The 19985-nt window shown below is 42.3% G+C and overlaps 2 pseudogenes across 1 annotated transcript; both read right to left on the reverse strand.

Annotated features, from left to right (window-relative positions):
* Positions 1-5711: 5711 nt before the first annotated feature.
* LOC101174392 (UDP-glucuronosyltransferase 2C1 pseudogene) lies at positions 5712-7707 on the reverse strand (annotated as a pseudogene). The gene has a single exon (XR_013654896.1). The product of XR_013654896.1 is annotated as a UDP-glucuronosyltransferase 2C1 pseudogene (transcript).
* A 9860-nt stretch (positions 7708-17567) lies between these two features.
* On the reverse strand, positions 17568-19679 carry LOC101174638 (UDP-glucuronosyltransferase 2C1 pseudogene; annotated as a pseudogene).
* Between the last annotated feature and the right edge of the window lie 306 nt (positions 19680-19985).

Consider the following 19985-nt stretch of genomic DNA (forward strand, 5'->3'; position numbering starts at 1 on the left):
TTATTTTTCTATTGCTGGTTGGGTTGCTGGAATTGTTTGATTCCTTCTGGAGGCAGAAAGATGGCTGAAAGACTCTGGTGCATTACCAAGAGAGTCATTGTGTGCAATGGCTTCACATTTTCGGTCCCCTTCAATGTTTTCAGTAATACTTCATTTTTGTAAACGTGTGTGCACTGCCAGCAACTAAAAACCACGACCAGCCATGCGGACAGTTGACGCTCTGGCCTCTGGCTGTTTTCTGTTCAAATTTCTTCTGTGTTGTAATATAATGTTTACCACCACATCTTCTGGAGCATCAAATGTATGTACTTTTTGGGTGGATGAAGTAATTATCACCGTACTACGGTGGCCCAGAAGGGTCACAACACAACACATTAACTTTATACACAACACATTAACTTTACACACAACACATTAACTTTATACACAACACACTAACTTTACACACAACACACTAACTTTACACACAACACATTAACTTTACACACAACACATTAACTTTACACACAACACATTAACTCACAACACAACACAATAGCTCACAACACAACACATTAACTCACAACACAACACAATAACTCACAACACAACACATTAACTCACAACACAACACAATAACTCACAACACAACACATTAACTCACAACACAACACATTAACTCACAACACAACACATTAACTCACAACACAACACATTAACTCACAACACAACACATTAACTCACAACACAACACATTAACTCACAACACAACACATTAACTCACAACACAACACAATAACTCACAACACAACACATTAACTCACAACACAACACAATAACTCACAACACAACACATTAACTCACAACACAACACATTAACTCACAACACAACACATTAACTCACAACACAACACATTAACTCACAACACAACACAATAACTCACAACACAACACATTAACTCACAACACAACACAATAACTCACAACACAACACATTAACTCACAACACAACAAATTAACTCATGGCCCAGAACGGTCACAACACAACACATTAACTTACCTCACAACACATTAACTCACAACGGAAGTAAAGCAGCAATTGAAGTGCTTTTATTCTGAAATTTCTACTGGGCTGAGCAGCTAACTACCTAACAGAAAGTAATGTCACAGTGAGCTGTGGAGGGAGCATGTTATTGCTACAAGAGAAGCTAGCAGCAGTGTTGCCAGAAACTTTGTCTTTACTATGGTTCTCCTTCCTCTAAACACACACAATATGAACACACACTCCTCCCTCCGCTCTGACACCCCCCTCTGTCGCTGCACGCGCGCTCCTCTCCTCTCCTTTTTTCGCTCCGTCCTGTGTGTGCGTGTGTGTTGGGGACTGCACGTGCCTGTGTGAGAGGACGGAGCGGAAAAAAGGAGAGGAGAGGAGCGCGTGTGCAGCTCCCTCCACAGCTCACTGTGACATTACTTTCTGTTAGGTAGTTAGCTGCTCAGCCCAGTAGAAATTTCAGAATAAAAGCACTTCAATTGCTGCTTTACTTCCGTTGTGAGTTAATGTGTTGTGAGGTAAGTTAATGTGTTGTGTTGTGACCCTTCTGGGCCATGAGTTAATGTGTTGTGTTGTGAGTTAATGTGTTGTGTTGTGAGTTATTGTGTTGTGAGTTAATGTGTTGTGTGTTAAGTTAATGTGTTGTGTGTAAAGTTAATGTGTTGTGTGTAAAGTTAATCTGTTGTGTGTAAAGTTAGTGTGTTGTGTGTAAAGTTAGTGTGTTGTGTGTAAAGTTAATGTGTTGTGTGTAAAGTTAATGTGTTGTGTGTAAAGTTAATCCGTTGTGTGTAAAGTTAGTGTGTTGTGTGTAAAGTTAGTGTGTTGTGTGTAAAGTTAATGTGTTGTGTGTAAAGTTAATGTGTTGTGTGTAAAGTTAGTGTGTTGTGTGTAAAGTTAGTGTGTTGTGTGTAAAGTTAGTGTGTTGTGTGTAAAGTTAGTGTGTTGTGTGTAAAGTTAATGTGTTGTGTGTAAAGTTAATGTGTTGTGTATAAAGTTAATGTGTTGTGTTGTGACCCTTCTGGGCCACCGTACTATAGTGCTTCATTCACTTGGTAATAAAAAAGAAAGAAAGCATCTTCATGATTTCCAATGATACATGCATTCAGGAATACGGTTGTGATACACATTTTTCTTTGCTAGGGAACAGCACATCATTGATGTTATACATTTTTAAAAATGTGCATGTTTAGGAAAGCATTTTTTCTTACATTACCGAAATCAAACCAAATTGTATATTTATTTACCTAACCAACCACTTATGCCAATTGGAAAAACAAAGATTGGCTGAAAAATGAACCTCTTGGCTCGTCAATCCCATAGAGCATCCTTAAAAATGGTACTGCTGTGCTGAATCACCCCCCCTGCATAAATCCATCCATCTGTCTAAGCTATAATTTATCCAGCAGTCTGAGTTAAGTTATGGGGCTGCTGAAATGTCACTTGTATAAATGAAGTGCAAGAATACAAATATATAATGCAGCACTTCCTATTCTGTTTACATAGATACTGAAAACACCCACAGTGGCAGAAAAAGAACTATGAGCGTTTTGTTTTTTTTCTTCGTTTTTTTAACCACTATTCTAGAACATGGCCTTTTTTTGATGGGTGAATGTTTACCCTTTATTTACCAAATTACAGCATCCAAACAGAACAGAATGAAATACTTTCTTAGATTTGTCTTTTGCAGGGAAAGTGAGTGATGTTTGACAAGTGCTCCTAAAAGGCTTTAAATGCAAACTTGGTTTTTCTGCAAACCTTTGTACAAAAAGCTTCAGTATAAAACTAGTTAGAAAGAAATATTTGCACCATCTTAATACCAGTCAGAGCTAAAAACCTGGGTGTAGCTTGCTATACTTTGCAGTGTGGGTTTATGTTCAACGCGCTTTATGTTCATTGTGACTTGCAGGAAAGATCTCCTAATAATTTCCTTTTTTGTCTTTTCAATATTACCATTAGAGTAAATGTTTCTATACACGAATGTTACACAAATGATTTCTATAACGCATTTAACCCCCTTATCTGAATCAGTCAATGAACTGTTTTAGACATTTTAAAAAGCTCTGGCAAACCCTCACTCATAAATCCATAAGGCCGATAAACAATTTGCATTTGTTACAATTGATATTTTTATTAGTCTTTTAATGCATGAATTTGTAAACTGCATTCAGCAAAGGGCAGAACATTTCTTCCTTTTTTTTAATTCCTGAAAATACTTCATCTATTTTAATTTACAGTGTTTCTCCATTGGTTCAGCTCATTTCTTGAAACAGAAATTAAATTCTCAAAACAACATGGACAAACCTCCAAACCACTTGGCAATTGTTCACAACAGAATGGCATTTCTCGTTAATTTCATCAAATTGCAAATGTCTCAGTACATGTCTCAATGTCTCAGTTCATCTTTGCAAGAGGTTAAGTACAGGTAGCCTAGATTTAGCACAATTTCCAAGTGAATAGATCTTGTTGATCTAAACTGATTGTTGATTCTCAGTCTAATGGTGTGTACACTCCAAAATGAGTCAGCATCATTTCATTGTGTAAGTCATCACATGCACAATAGTCTGTTCAATTGTCAAAATTAGTCAAGAACATAATACCATGAATACGATATATGAATCCCTTGGAACAATTGATAAATTTATTATTATTTTGATTTGATCCCTGAAACTGAGAGAGGTCTCGTAGGGCCTCACCTACCACTATATGTTACAGTATTGTATGGGATAATGTGAATTTCCACCGTGGCCCGCTCATCAGGGCCTGGTTCACTACTCATCCAAGGAATGTTCATAGTGTTCCTACCAGCTTACTCTCCTTTCCTCAGTCCTATTGTGAAGAATAGTTAGAAACTGCCTTTAACTTTTATTACACTAGTGGTTTAAACTTAATTCACTAAGCATGTATTGTCATCTCAAAATTATATTACATTTGAAGAAAGCACAGCCAAACTATTTTTCTAACAGTTTCTTCACATACTCCCTTTTTTCTGTGGATGTGTGACCTGCTAAGCAGGCCTCAGACATATCTTCACTTTAGCCTTGGAGCTTCTCTCCAGCAGTAACCTGTGGGCGTGATTTTCACACAGGGTCCATCGGACGATCTTCTGAATATGCAAATGCAGGGTTTTTATACCAAAGCCCGTCCCTGAACTCTTTGGTTCGGACTTTGAATGTACCATGTTCATATGTCTGTCCCCTTCATGTTTGTGCGAAGTAAAACCTCCACAAAAGATAAGTTTTGTCTCTGAGTCATTATTCATTATTTCTGTGTGTAAGAAACTGACGGGGTTACGAACTAAAATTTAATACAGTCCTTTCTAGAGAATCCAGTTTCTTCACACCTATTGAGGAGTTTTTCTCAGCATAGAGGTGGAGAGTGTATGAGCATCGGGCTCAAGATCAGAGGTCCCTGCTCCATGCAATGGATGCTGCGTGTGAGGATATTACAGGAGATCAGTGTTGGGGGTGGTTGCGACATGCACGCCGTTTCTTCCCTTGTTGCATCGCAAGGGAGAATATACTCTGTGATGTGGATGAGAATCTGTGGCCAGACAGACAGCAGTGTGAGGATGGCCAACAGGGTGAGGACAGCGACCAGTGAAGAACTGTTAGTTGTGAAACTCAAGCATTATTTACAGCACTGTAGGCTGCATAACATTTTCTTTGTTTTTTTGTTTGTGTTTATATTATAAAGTAATCATTTTGACTTGCAGTGCGTACACAATGCCAAAGGGACAAAGTATTTTGGGGGCACTGATTGTTTGAATGACAAGGAAATTTAGTTTTGACACATGCGTGAATTGTTTCGGGAGAGATATGAGCTTTTGCAGGTGAACCATGGTGTTGTGCCGAACCATTCACATTATTTTGGCAAAAGTACCAAGAGTGTTAAGAACGTCCGGTCTGTTTCAAGAAATGAGCCAAACCAATGGAGAAAAACTGTAATACAAATAATGAATGTAAAATCCAAACTGAATGTGGTGAAATAGTGATATCATGTGGCATCATTCTGTTACTGCAAGTGTTTACAATCAGCTGCACTACTGTTGGATGCTGAACAGAACGACGAAAACGATGGAAAACGGTTAAGATCCTGTAAAAAAATGGATGAAAAACTTTACAATAAATGCAGAGGTTAATATATGGAGTCTGTTTGTGTTTATACTTAGTCTGATCTAAAGGACTCTTGTGTGATGATTTTCATCGCCTTGCAGACATAATTTTAAGATGATGGTGGTCAATGCTGCAACAATACCACAAATTCAAAACAGGTTTACTGAGAAACAGGCAGCCAATGTCTTTGCACATGCTGCAGCTGTGTGGGTGCAGAGTAGATGTCTTTGCAAAACGTTAAACTTATGTTGACTGAGCGCCAAAATGAGTTCATCACTTAAGATGATCGCAAAAGTGCCCATCATTGTAATGAATGGAATCACTATTATTTTACTCTCTTTATAAAACTCTTCCAGCTGTCTTCTAGCAGACCTGACCTTGGGGGTAGTGATGTGTCAGACAAAATTGCCCCTCAAAAAGATTGTTCATTAAAAAATGTAACTGTTATGCTAAAGGATTTTATGTATGTTAGATAAAGGATAGTTCCTCTGCATTACAAACTACAAGTATTAAAGCATTTGCTGGACTTGAATAATGTGAAACCTTCAGTGTACGTAATGGCAGTGAAATGTTTTTATTTTTTCTCAAAGTTTTCTAAATGAACTTGATTGATCCTAATAAAAGACTCTTCCATTAATTGAACACAAGTAAAAACATTTCTATTAGTGTGACTTCCACCTTCTGCCTAAACACTGGATCTTTAACTGTGCCAGAAGAAGCTTTAAACTCTTTAGAAAGCAGAACTGATCTTTTTAAAAGGAGATTATTCTTGTTTGAGCCCAGTTTTGTGTGAACCAATCTTGTTAGCTGACTGTAGTTGTTTTTCTCTTCTCAGACATTTCCCAAAGCATATCCATCTCAGAAATGCAAACAGTGAAAAATATATAAATGCAGCAACTGCAAAAGAAAATGCAACTACATCAACAGAATAGTAGGAGTACCAGGGCATCTTGTTTGACTCAGTAACCAGGTGAGCAGCACCTTTGTGTCTCATGACAAACTCTATCCAGAAGAGGGCTTTGTCCATCGGCTTCACTGGCTGATCTCTGTGCAGCCTGGAGAGTCTCTGCATGTTCATCCTGTAGGAGGGTTCAGTCAGGACTTCCTGTATGGCCTTCAGGAAGTTGTCGTCTTTGTCCACTGTGGCTGGTGTAATTATTTTAGCTGCTCCTCTTGCTTGAAGACGAAGTAAGTTGTCATATTGGTCGTAAAATATTGGCAGACCAACAACTGGGACTCCATGATAAATGGCTTCTTGGACTCCATTAGTTCCTCCATGAGCCACAAACAGCTTGATCTTTGGATGTCCTAGAAGGTCATTCTGAGGCATCCAGTCCACCACTAAAGTGTTGTTGCCCAGACTGGAGGGTCTGCTGCCTTTGTAACTCCAGATTATTTTCTGTGGCAGTTTAGCAAAAGCTGCAGCGATCTCATTTGCCATGTCATCAGGAAGTTCACTGACAAATGTTCCCAGTGACATGATGATGACTCCATGTTCTCCAGAACTCTGCACAAACTTCTCCAAATGTTCAGGAAGTGGCTTTGAGGGCTTACAATGAAAACCACCAACGTATACAACATTAGGCATGGTGGGACGGGGAAACTCAAACACAAAGTCCACTCTCATGAGCCACAAATCTGCTCCCTGTAATAAATGAGTATATTTCACATTGGGGCCAAAGAATTGATCACACACAGTCTGGTACTGGGGGCAGATGAAGAGCATGTCCTGGATTTCCCAGAGAGCATAGAAGAGGAGGTTCTTGACTCTCTGTATGAAAGTCATTTTGTCTGTCAGTCCTGAGCCGGTCATTGGAATGTAAGATAATGGAGATGGTGTAATAGTCAGATGCCCTTCTCCACTCGTAACCCATCGCACATTGTAGACTAGGGGTAGTTCAAGAGCGTGAGCCAGTATTATCCCTGCTCCCCATGCCGGATCAGTCAGCACCAGGTCATATTTTTTCCTCCTTAAAACCCCCATCAGTTCTTTATCCTCCAACATGGTGGTTGCCATTTTACACATCATACCGTGCATGTCAAACATGGCCATAAACATTTCAATCTGTAAACTGACGAAGCTCATGATAGAGGTCTTTCCCCTCTCGATGGCAAAAATCTTTTTCAGGATTGGATTGATGAAGTCCTTATCGAACGTTTTGGCGACAGAAACGGTGACGGTTTTGTAGTGTGGGGCGTCGTCCTTGATGTACCAGCTCTTGTTTGTTCGCACCACATCAATATGGTGTCCTCGGGAGTGGAGAGCCTTGATCATGATGTCCATATTCACCCAGTGGCTTCCTTCCAGCGGAAAAATCAAAATCCGGCCTGCCTGGCCAATTCTCCATGACCAAAAGATCACAGAGAAAACGAGAAAAACTCCTGATGAACTTCTCCTGGAGATCATATTCTTCTTCAAAAATGTCCCTCTTCTATTTTTTATTTTTACATCAATCCTGTCTTCATTAAAGACAAAGAATTACAGAAATGAAGAGATTCTGTATCTCGCTGGCTTTGCTCCTATCCAGCACTTGTGGTCCCTTCTTGTCAGTGTTCAGAACTGAGAGTATGTGCGTTCAAAGTCCAGGAAAATAAGCCTAAACAGATTATGGATTGTACTTTTTTGGGGCGGGAGACTTTTACTCCCAAGCAAAGAAACAAAGGACCCTTTTTGTTAAAACTGAGTTTTCCAACCGGCTGCAATTTCTGCAACTTAGAAATGTTATTTTTACACATTTCAAGTCACAATTGTTGAAGCTGAAATTATCACAAAAAAGGTTAATGATTCATTGATTGTTGGTTTATTTTACAATTTTTAGATTACAATACATTTTATTTTATTATTTTATTCAATGTAACAATGTTATTTTAAAATGTTTATTTGAATTTTAACCAAGATAAACAAGTAACTGGGAATTAATGTATCCCTCAAGTTATGGAATATAAACTTTCAAATTGTCATAAAGTGTCAAAATTTTCATAGATGACATTTTCCCCAGAAAAGTACATTTTGTTTGTTAACCTCGGTGTACTTTTTGTCTTTCTCTCATTAGGACTTTTTCACCTTTAACTGCTTCCCTGTTTACAGTTTAGGACACATTGGAACAGCTTGTTCCATCTCAAACATGTTGGAACAAGAAAAGCAGTTATTTTGGGTCGCTGTTATAGAGGTATATGTCCACTGGACGGCGGTGTACAATCAGCTGAGTGCTCAAGGCCCTGAGTCATCTCCAGCTCTCAGATGCTAACAGGGTTGTGTTCCAAAACTCAATAACCTGCAGAATTAGCTGGTGTTAAATTCTAATTCTTTTTCTTTATGGGGGCTTTGTCTTTGCTCTAATCTATGGGGAGCTGCAAAAGCTGCCATGTGTGTTATCATGGAGCAGCACTGCCCAACCGAAGAATGCAAGATTGTTCACAAACTGAAAGGATTTGCTGGGAGCTTCAAGTCCTCACAGGGAAGTGCAGTGACTGAGTTTTCGTGATAGTGTATTTAAAAAAAAAAAAAAACATCAAATTCAGTTTCAAACTTGCAGTGATTAAAATGATAATTTAGCAGATGGTAAAGAAATGACTGTGGAAAAAATTAACACGGCTTGGTTCGGGTGCTGGGGCTGGCTAGGTGGTGGGCGGCTCATGGGTTCTCGGGGCCCTGGCCTTGTCCTTGGCCCATATCTCGGTGTCCGGCGCCCAGTGGCCCCGATGGCTGCCGCCTGGTACGGCTCAGCCCGCATGTCCTGTGGCCTGGAGGCCCAGACGCCGGTTTGCCTATGCCTCTTGGCGCCGGGGGGCCCCCTGTAGGGGGGCCTCCTCTGTACCTGGCTGGGTGGGTGGTCGCCCCCCCTCCCCCTCCCCGGGTTGCTTGGGTCCTGTCGCCGGGGGCGTTCCTGGCCTGGGGATTTCTCCTCCCCTCTACTGGTCTGGCTGGTCGGGCTGGGAAGGATCTGGTTCCCCTTATGAACACACTGTTCACTTTGGCAGCATGCATGTATCTCTACCCCCACGTGTGCACACTGCCACACTGCTCCCTGTCTGCTTCATCCCTCCTCCTAACCTACAGTGTATTGATGGACAGATATCTTCCGCTCATCTTCGTGTCAGAATTTCACCTTTGGAAGTAATATTTGTCGTCTCAGCAGATCTGGTATAATTGTTAAAGCTTAAATAAATAACTTATTCAGATTAAAGGTTAAAGAAATTCCAGCTGTTCGCGATGTATCAGTGTAGTGTAATGATTTAGTTTGACAGCTAGACTTTAAAGGACTAGAGTTTTTGCTACAAACACATGGATATCCTGCTAAAGGGCTGGATTAAGACAATATGTGTACATTTCCATACTCCAAGGGCTCCAAATTACCAGCATGGTTTCTCCTGCATTCACAGTTCATGAAGATCTAGCAATGGTTGACCTAATATCTATTAACATTTTAAGATGATGGTGGTCAATGCTGCAACAAAACCACAAATTTAAAACAAGTTTAGGGTCAAAATCCCCATAAGGTGCCTTTGAGACTTCCCAATATCCCGACAAAAAATATGAGATTCTCCATTTAACTTCACATTTATTGTGTTAGGTGGATGCTGTGCTGTTAGAAATGCATGTTGGTCAAGCTCCCACACTTTTTATAAATTAACTGCAAGCAGACAATGCACGCACAAACAGTCGTGAAAAAAAAAGCACGTTTGAGTGACCGGTTCAACCGAAGGTGCCTAAACACCCATCGACTTGCGTTCAAGAAGCCACTTTCAATGGAACGTGGAAGCCCAAATTTTGGGCAAGTTTTTAAACCCGGTTGCGGGCTCTACATACAAAACGGGTGTTCATTGATCGCGCCCTGGAAGTTTAACCGGTTAAACTTGGCTGCAAAATCACGAAGAACGCTGAACTGTGACCAATGAGGGACTTGGATTTGATAGTGACCTGTGGGTAGGGTCCTTTTTCAAAACACAGAAGTATCAACTGTTGTAAACATGGTCACAATGTAGAGATTAATAATAATATTATATTAAAATGAGAAGAAAAATGTTGTTTTAAGGAGAGAATGATTGGTTTGAAGAAAAAAACAACAACAATATCACTCAGACACATCTCCAAGCAGTCTTTTTTGGCAGCTATTGCAGGTACCTCAGTCTTGGATTCAATATCACTCTCTGGGACATAGAGCAGTTCAACAGATGTCTTCAGGCTTTTCAGCTTTTCATACAAGCTCTGGGCATCAGGAATGTCTCCTCCATGGGCTACAATCCAGTCTACCAAACTCTTGAGGGCTCCATCCACACCATCTGGTGCCCCCTTGCCATGACTAGCCTCAAAGATATTCAATGTTATTTGTTTGAACCCACACTTGTAGGGTTCTGTTGAGAGGTAGAAGAAATTTCCTTTTTGCAGATACTGTGTTGCAGGCCTGTTGCGGAAAAAATGAAGTACGCTAACTAGTGGGTGACGTTCTCTCAGTATCTTCAGAACTAAATCAAGGTGGGCCCAGATGGCAATTTGAGTGCTGCACCTTTTTTAATCAAAAAGGTGCTGCACTCAATACTTCCTGCCCAGATCCTCCACTCTCCTCTGGGGACCCCTTAAACTTAACTCTTCTTACGGTGCAGCAAGTGCATAAGGCACTTAGGATGCTTGATCCCAGGAAACCTCCTGGTCCAGATTCGATAGAACCTTTTTTTCTGAAAGCAGCAGCTGATTTTGTGGCACAGCCCCTTACAATACTTTTTAAGCTCTCAATCCAAAGTGGAGAAATACCTGCTATTTGGAAATCTGCCTTTGTTTGTCCTGTATTAAAGGGAGGTGATCCAGCAGTCCTATCTAACTATAGACCCATATCAAATTTGTGTGTATTGTCAAAAATTCTCGAATCCCTTGTTTGTGATCAACTAAAAGACTATTTAAAGATTATTGAACTTCTTTCCATGCTGGAATCAGTTTTCAGGAAGAAACACAGCACAATCACAGCTGCTACAAAAGCCGTCAACGACATACTTCTTGCTCTTGACAAAAAGCAACATTGTGCTTCGCTTTTTATTGATTTGTCTAAAGCCTTTGATACTGTGGACCATGCGGTTTTAATGTATCGGCTTAGCTGTTTTGGATTCTCCAATACTGTGCTTTCCTGGTTTAGAAATTACTTGAATGAAAGGACTCAGTGTTAGATGTGATGGCTTGTCCTCTGAATTTTTAAATGTCCACAGGGGGGTGCCACAGGGTTCAATATTAGGACCTCTACTTTTCATTTTATACATTAATGAACTAGGACAAAATCTTCAAGATGCTAATATTCATCTTTATGCTGATGACACAATTATCTATTACTTTGGACCAACTCCAGCAAAAGCAGTTGAATCTTTGCAGAACGCTTTTGATAATGTGCAGCTTACACTTCTGCAATTGAAACTTGTCCTAAATGCTGAAAAGTCCAAATTTATGTTCTTTTCTAATACCAAAAAGGTGCCAGAAGATCTCCCTAAGATTCTCACTCTTCACAGAGATGCTATAGAGCAAGTACATGAGTACAAATACCTTGGGCTCTTACTTGATGATTTCTTGACATTCAAGTCCCACATTGAAAATGTTGTGAAGAAACTAAAACTGAAATTGGGTTTTCTTTTTAGAAATAAGCTTTGCTTCTCTTTCGAGGTTAAAAAAACGGCTTGTGACAGCAACATTTTATCTGTTTTAGACTACAGGGACCTTTTGTACATGAATGCTTCAACTCATTGTCTTTACAGATTAGACTCTGTGTATCATGCTGCTCTGAGGTTTATCACCAATTGTAGAGCATTAACACATCACTGTGAACTGTACTCTCGTGTGCGGTGGTCATCTTTGTCCACAAGAAGGCAAGGACACTGGTACATTTTTTATTTACAAGACCATGCTTGGACTGCTTCCCTCCTACATTGGTGAATTACTTACGAGGAGAAATGTTGATTCGTATTCATTGCGTTCAAATGATCAACACTTGCTCAGTGTTCCATTTGTCCGCACAGAACTGGGAAAAAGATCTTTTTGTCACGCTGCTCCCACTTCATGGAACACACTGCAAAAACCTGGAAGCTCCCTGAACTTATCTCTTTAAATGATTTTAATGTCAGACTGAGAGCACTTGAGGTCAACTTCTTTAAATGTAACTGTTTTTATAATTGAATGTAATTGCGTTTGTTGTCTATGTCTGTAATCTTTTGCTGCCTCTTGGCCAGGGCTCCCTTGTAAAAGAGGTTTTTAATCTGAATGGGACTTTCCTGGTTAAATAAAGGTTAAATAAAAAAATAAAATAAAACAGGGTCATGTCTTCTGGAGGTTGATATGAAGCAGAAGATATGTGGTGCTTGTTCACCAATGATGTAGAGCACTCCAGTGTGAAATGTCACTTAAAAATGGAGTAGCCTCTCCTGGAAATCTGTGGTGAACTCAATCTCTTTAGTTGTTGTCTCCCTTTTCACTGTGATCCTACCCATAAGGGTCTGAGACGGCAAAAGGCGGTGTAAGAAATGTGGCCAATATGCTCAGAGACAAATCTCACATGCAATTTCTTCATTCTATCGGTAAGCAACCTTCACTGTTATAAACTGTTATTTATTGTTATTCAATTCAATTCAATTCAATTATACTTTATTAATCCCACAAGGGGAAATTTAAGTTATAAAATGTCAGTAGGAAATGCAGTTGGATGTAACACTATTAGTTTGTTGCCATAAACTATCAAAATGTCCTTCCTGTCATGAACCATGTCAACCCTGTCAAAGAAGGTTTGCTGACAGGGTGGACATTTTTGGTTAATGTTAGCATTTATGAAGCACATTGTGGATCTTCACTTAGCCACATGATTCAGTTAGCAAGTAGACTGTGTACTGTTTAACTTATGTATTATGAATGCTTTTATATTAAATCCTATTTCACAATGACAGGGTGGACATGTTAAGCTTGACAACATCTGACTACACACCTAATATGATTAAAATTACTAAACAAAAGTGTAAATATTTACTCTGCAACTAGCCACTGTTTCAGTCTCCAGTGAAGAAAGACAAAATGCTGGTTGTGATGTCTATTAAAAAATTAGTTTTTTGAAAAAGAGACAATCATTCCAAAATGACAGGGTGGACAGCAATGTCAGGGACGTGCACAAAATGTTCAATAGCATTATGAAAATAAAATTTGCGTGATCAAAATGACTTGTTTTATCAAGTAATCTGCTGTGACACAAAATGTGTACCAATCTTTTTTAATTTAGCTTAATTAACCTGTGATGGTGTGGCACCGTCAGATGACGAGGGGGGGGCACACCATATTTTATTGTTGGTGTATTTATTTATTTAATGTATAATATAGATTCCTGTGATGCCACCTGGAGGATTATTAAGAGCCACGCCCAATGGGAGGGGCGCACTATTCAAAAGGAAGCATCACAGGAAGTAATGGAGGACTGAGACGGAGGTGTCGCGTGCTGTGTGGCCCTGCGTAGAGCTATTGTGTCCTGAATAAAGACAGAATCTCCTCACCTTGGCTCCTCTGCATCCTTTTTTCGGCGGGACCCCGTCACATATGGTGTCAGAAGTGGGATTGCAGAGGAGACCACAAAAAGGTGAGGACGCAGTGGCGTGGAGAGGACCATCCTCAGGCACAGCTCCTCCGTCGAGGAGTCCATCTTCTGAGGAAGAGGGGGTGGATCCGGGTGGCCTTGGCGGTGCTTCAGACCTGGCCAGGGGCCCGGAGAGAACCTGCGGCGTCCAGCTCAGCTCCCATGACGAGCGGCAGACCTCGCGGACAGCAAGGGCAGACCGCCGGAGTACGGAGACGGCCGGAGGCGGGACGGGCATACCGCCCGGTTCCACTGCTGCCTAAGCAGGCATTGGAGGCCTGCGCGGTAATGGACAGGGGGCGGACCGACGTCTACCGGGCCGTCAGTGGAGTGCTCCGGGAGAGGCGTAACATCTCGCCAGGAACTTGCTGCCGGCGGCTCCAATCAGCTAAGGTGCCATCCGGGAGGAGACCAGCGGGGACATGAGGCCAATGGAAGGGCTTTTGCAGTTATTACAATGATAATTGTAATTACTGTAATTGTAATGATATTGATAATTGTAATGATAAGAAACGACTGTGGAAAAAATGAACACAGCTTGGGTTGGGTGCCGGGGCTGGCTTGCGGAGACGAGGCGTCGGCTGGGTGGTGGGCGGTTCATGGGTTCTCGGGGCCCTGGCCTCGTCCTTCGCCCGTGTCTCGGTGTCCGGTGGCCCCCATGGCTGCCGCCTGGTACGGCTAAGCACGCCTGTCCTGTGGCCTGGAGGCCCAGACCCCGGGTTCGCCAATGCCTCTCGGCGCCGGGGGGGCCTCATCTGCACCTGGCTGGGTGGGCTGGGTAGGATGTGGTTCCCTTTATGATCACACGGTTCACTCTGGCAGCATGCATGTATATCCACCCCCATGTGCACACTGCCACACTGCTCCCTGTCTGCTTCATCCCTCCTCCTAACCTACAGTGTATCTTGCGCTCATCTTCATGTCAGAATTTCACCTTTGGAAGTAATATTTGTCGTCTCAGCAGATCTGGTATAATTGTTACAGCTTAAATTAATAACTTCTTCAAATCGGTGCTTGTATCCCCCACTTTTTCACCTCTCTTCCTTTTACTCTCTTCCAGCCCCTTCCAACCTCTCACATTCTTCCCCTCTCCCCCCACACACTAATTGTAACATATAAATAAAAAATAATAAAGTAACAAAAAGGGCATTGCACAAATTTGCACCCTGGTTTTTAGAAGTTATATAACCTCTTTTTGTGATAAGAAAACCTGTCCAACACAAAAGGCCTTCAGCTCTAATCTGTTTGCTCAGTTGTTGGACAGAACAAGTTAAGGGGAAAAAAAAAAAAAAAAATTAAAAAAATGAACCCGGCTCATTTATCGACTCTGCTTGTCATGATTCTCAGAGCGTGGCGAACACAGGTGCTAGAACCCAGAATAAAGACAGGTAAGTGGCAGGTAAGAAATGATTTATTTCTTCCAGGATGGTTTTATGCTTTGATTAGAAGAGGTCCAGACTGGACAGTGGCTTGTGGCGTGGCTGGAAGCGTTAGCACGGTTAGCGTAGGCCAAGAGGTCTTCAGGTTTTCCAAGAGGCTTGGCAGAGGGTCCAACTGACGTCACTCGTGAAGTGGTTTTCCATAAGGGGCAACGAACTGGCTTAGAATAATGGAGCTGCAGAGGGTGATGAGCTGAGTGACGACAGCTGGCGGTGATCAGGAGTAGAGCAGAGCTGGAGGGGGAGGAGTCTGACAGAGGCACCATGACAGTACCCCCCCCCCCCCCCTCAACGACCGCCTCCACGCGGTCCAGGACGCCGATCCAGGTGGGCACGGTAGAAGTAGTCAATGAGGGTATGGTCCAGGATGAGGGAACAGGAAACCCAGGAGCATTCCTCTGGACTGTAACCCTCCCAATCCCCCAGGAATTGGTGGCCACGACCCCGGCGTCGGACGTCCAAAACACGACTGACAGTGTAGGCGGGAGCGCCCTCAATGACCCAGGCGGGTGGAAGGGAAGCGAAAGGTGGGCAAAGCGCGCTGTCCAAAACAGGCTTGATCTGTGAAACGTGGAAAGATGGATGGACCTTGAGGGCTGCAGGGAGCCGGAGACGGACACAGGAGGTGTTAATGACTTTGTCTATGGTGTAGGGTCCCATGTAACAGGGGGCGAGTTTGCGAGATGTGGCCTGAATAGTAATGTTCCGCGAGGACAACCAAACCCTCTGACCTGGCTGATAGGTGGGTCCCATCACCCAGTGGCGGTTGGCAGAACGGTTGCTAACCGCCACAGCAGTTGGCTGCTCTTGGTGCAGCCAAGGGGGACAGAGAGTGCACTTACCTGTGCCACGGAGAGCAGCCCTGGTTTGGTGCCAAATGTCCTGGCACCTACGGAGATGGACCTGCACCAAGGGCACTGCCAAGTCCAGTTCTTGCGAGGGGAACAGTGATGGTGGGTACCCGAGGGCGGCCTCAAACGGAGACAAACCTGTGGCAGAAGAGGGATGAGTATTATGAGCATACTCGACCCACACCAAATACTTGGACCAGTCCGTGGAATTTCAATCTGCCAGGCAACAAAGGGAGGTCTCCAGCTCTTGGTTGGCCTGTGTGTGTAACTTATATATTTTGAATGCGTTCATTTTAAATGATATTTCACCATGACAGGTTGGACAACTGCAAAAGAGAATGCAACTACATCTATGGGCCATGTTTACAACACTTCTTGTGGACCCCCTCTTCTCCTGGATGTCTTACTCCAGGGCGGGTACAGCTGGCCCCTGCCTTGCTCCTTCCTGGATCAACTGTGGGCCGGGTGGGTGGCTGCATGGAGCGCAGGGCGGGGTTCCCTTGGGGGGTCCTGGCTCGTACCTGGGGTTGCGGCGGGGGGATGCCCAGAACTCCTGGGTGGTGAGGAGGTGCTCGTCTGGGGCTGTGGGCACTCTTCTGGGGCGGGGCCCCGCGTTGGGCCATCCCCGTACAGCGGGGTGGCTGTTCTCCAGGTTGGGCCGGAGCTGCACTCTCTGTCCCCACATGCCTCCCTGCTCTCTGGCTCTGGGGGCCCCGTGGCGGTACTGCTTGCCCTGGCCTGGGTGGCGGGATTGACCACCCGGGGGGTGGTTGCTCTCCATCTGCTGCCGTGCGGGCTTGAGGGGGTTCTGGCTGCCGCTGCTGCTGCGGCGGGGGGTCTTGGTGTGGGGATGACTGGTCATTCTCCCTTCTTCTTTTTATATTCCATCATCCATTTCAGAAGAACATAAAAACTCACTGAGCACTGGTGTTAGCTCACCTTTGCACTAATACTTTGCGTGATTGAATGAAATATTTCACACTAGTTGGTTTGAAGGCATAAGTATGCGTGTGTGAACAGTATTTGCGTTGTGTACATGTTGACATGTTAACATTTTTGGTGCCAACAGGTGTGTTTTTAACATTTGAGTGCGTTAACCGTAATGAGTATTACCATCCAGAAACCAGTTGCTTTATGCTGCTTCATGGTTTTACCCCCCCCCCCCTTCTATAATCACCCTCCTACCCCTCCCTCTCTAAAATCCCTCTCTCTTCTTCCCTCCTTTCCTTTTCCGTCCAGTCCAAACATCAAAGATCTTCAAATATGATTAGAATGAATAAAGTTTGGCCTCAATTACAAAAGGGGTTTATTCAGACATACCTCTGGTTTGTCTAAAGATTAATAACCTCTATTGTTAAATTTAAACATGTCCAACACAAGAAGCCCTCATCTCTCATCTGTTGGACAGGACAAGTATTCATTAAAAAATGTCACTGTTATGCTAAAGGATTTTATGCATGTTAGATTAGGGATAGTTCCTCTGCATTACGAACTACAAATATTAAAGAATTTTCTGGACTTGAATAAAATGAAACCTTCAGTGAATGTAATGGCAGTGAAATTTTTTTATTTTTGCACAGAGTTTTCAAAATGAACTTGATTGATCATAATATAGCACTCTTCCATTAAAGATTGAACACAAGCAAATATATTTCTATTTCTATCTATCTTCTTGTGCCAGAAGAATCTCTAAACTCTTTAGACAGCAGAACTGATCTTTTTAAAAAGAGATTATTCTTGTTTGAGCCCAGCTTGGTGTGAACCAATCTTGTTCGTTGACTGTAGTTGTTTTTCTCTTCTCAGACATTTCCCAAGGCATATCCATCTCAGAAATGCAAACAGGGAAAAATATATAAATGCAGCAACTGCAAAAGAAAATGCAACTACATCTACAGAATAGTAGGAGTACCAGGGCATCTTGTTTGACTCAGTAACCAGGTGAGCAGCACCTTTGTGTCTCATGACAAACTCTATCCAGAAGAGGGCTTTGTCCATCGGCTTCACTGGCTGATCTCTGTGCAGCCTGGAGAGTCTCTGCATGTTCATCCTGTAGGAGGGTTCAGTCAGGACTTCCTGTATGGCCTTCAGGAAGCTGTCTTCTTTGTCCAATGTGGCTATTGTAATTGTTTTAGCTGCTCCTCTTGCTTGAAGACGAAGAAGGTTGTCATATTGGTCGTAAAATATTGGCAGACTCACAACTGGGACTCTGTGATAAATGGCTTCTTGGACTCCATTAGTTCCTCCATGAGCCACAAACAGCTTGATATTTGGATGTCCTAGAAGGTCATTCTGAGGCATCCAGTCCACCACTAAAGTGTTGTTGCCCAGAGTGGAGGTTCTGCTGCCTTTGTAACTCCAGATTACTTTCTGTGGCAGTTTAGCAAAAGCTGCAGCGATCTTATTCACCTTTTCATCAGGAAGTTCATTAATAAATGTTCCCAGTGACATGATGATGACTCCATGTTCTCCAGAACTCTGCACAAACTGCTCCAAATGTTCAGGAAGTGGCTTAGAGGGCTTACAATGAAAACCACCAACATATACAACATTAGGCATGGTGGGACGGGGAAACTCAAACACAAAGTCCACTCTCATGAGCCACAAATCTGCTCCCTGTAGTAAATGATTATATTTCACATTGGGGCCAAAGAATTGATTACAAACAGTCTGGTACTGGGGGCAGATGAAAAACATGTCCTGGATTTCGCAGGTACCATAGAAGAGGAGGTTCTTGACTCACTGTATGAAAGTCATTTTGTCTTTCTGTCCTGAGCCGGTCATTGGAATGTAAGATAATGGAGATGGTGTAATAGTCAGATGCCCTTCTCCACTCGTAACCCATCGCACATTGTAGACTAGGGGTAGTTCAAGAGTGTGAGCCAGTATTATCCCTGCTCCCCATGCCCGATCAGTCAGAACCAGGTCATATTTTTTCCTCCTTAGAACCCCCATCAGTTCTTTATCCTCCAACATGGTGGTTGCCATTTTACACATCATTCCGTGCATTTCAAACAAGGCCCTAAATATTTCAATCTGCAAACTGACAAAGCTCATGATAGAGGTCTTTCCCCTCTTGTTGGCAACATTTTTTTTCAGGATTGGATTGATGAAATCCTTATCGAAGGTTTTGGCGACAGAAACGGTGACGGTTTGCTAGTGTGGGGCGTCGTCCTTGATGTACCAGCTCTTGTTTGTTCGCACCACATCAATATGGTGTCCTCGGAGGTGGAAAGCTTTGATCATGATGTCCATATTCACCCAGTGGCTTCCTTCCATTGGAACAACCAAAATTCGGCCTGCCTGGCCAATTCCCCACGACCAAAAGATCACAGAAAAAAAAGAGAAAAACTCCTGATGAACTTCTCCTGGAGATCATATTCTTCTTCAAAAATGTCCCTCTTCTTTTTTTTTTTTTACATCAAAACTGTCTTCATTGAAGATGACGAATTATAGGACTAAAGTGATTCTGTATCCCTCTGGCTTTGCTCCTATCCAGCACTTGTGGTCCCTTCTCGTCAGTGTTCAGAACTGAGACAATGTGCGTTCAAAGTCCAGGAAAATTAGCCTAAACAGATTAAGGATTGCATTTTTTTTGGAGCGGGATACTTTTACTCCCAAGCAAAGAAGCAAAGGACCCTTTTTGTTAGAATAAGTTTTCCAAACAGGTGCAATTTCTGTTTGAAAATCTTAGAAATGTTATTTTTACACATTTCAAGTCACAATTGTTGAAGCTGAAAGTTTCACAAAGAAGGTTAATGATTCATTGATTGTTGGTTTATTTATTATTTTTAAATAACAATATATTTTATTTCTTCACTATTTAGTAAAATTATTTTGTTGGAGAATAATTTAAGATCTACATTTTAAATTGGCAATTTATCTTTATTATTTTATTTAATGTAACACAATGTTATTTTAAAATGCTTATTTGAATTTTAACCAAGATAAACAATTAACTGGGAATT

The sequence above is a fragment of the Oryzias latipes genome, chromosome 3 (assembly GCF_053564925.1).
Source record: "Oryzias latipes strain Hd-rR chromosome 3, Olatipes_Hd-rR_3.1".
NCBI lineage: Eukaryota > Metazoa > Chordata > Actinopteri > Beloniformes > Adrianichthyidae > Oryzias > Oryzias latipes.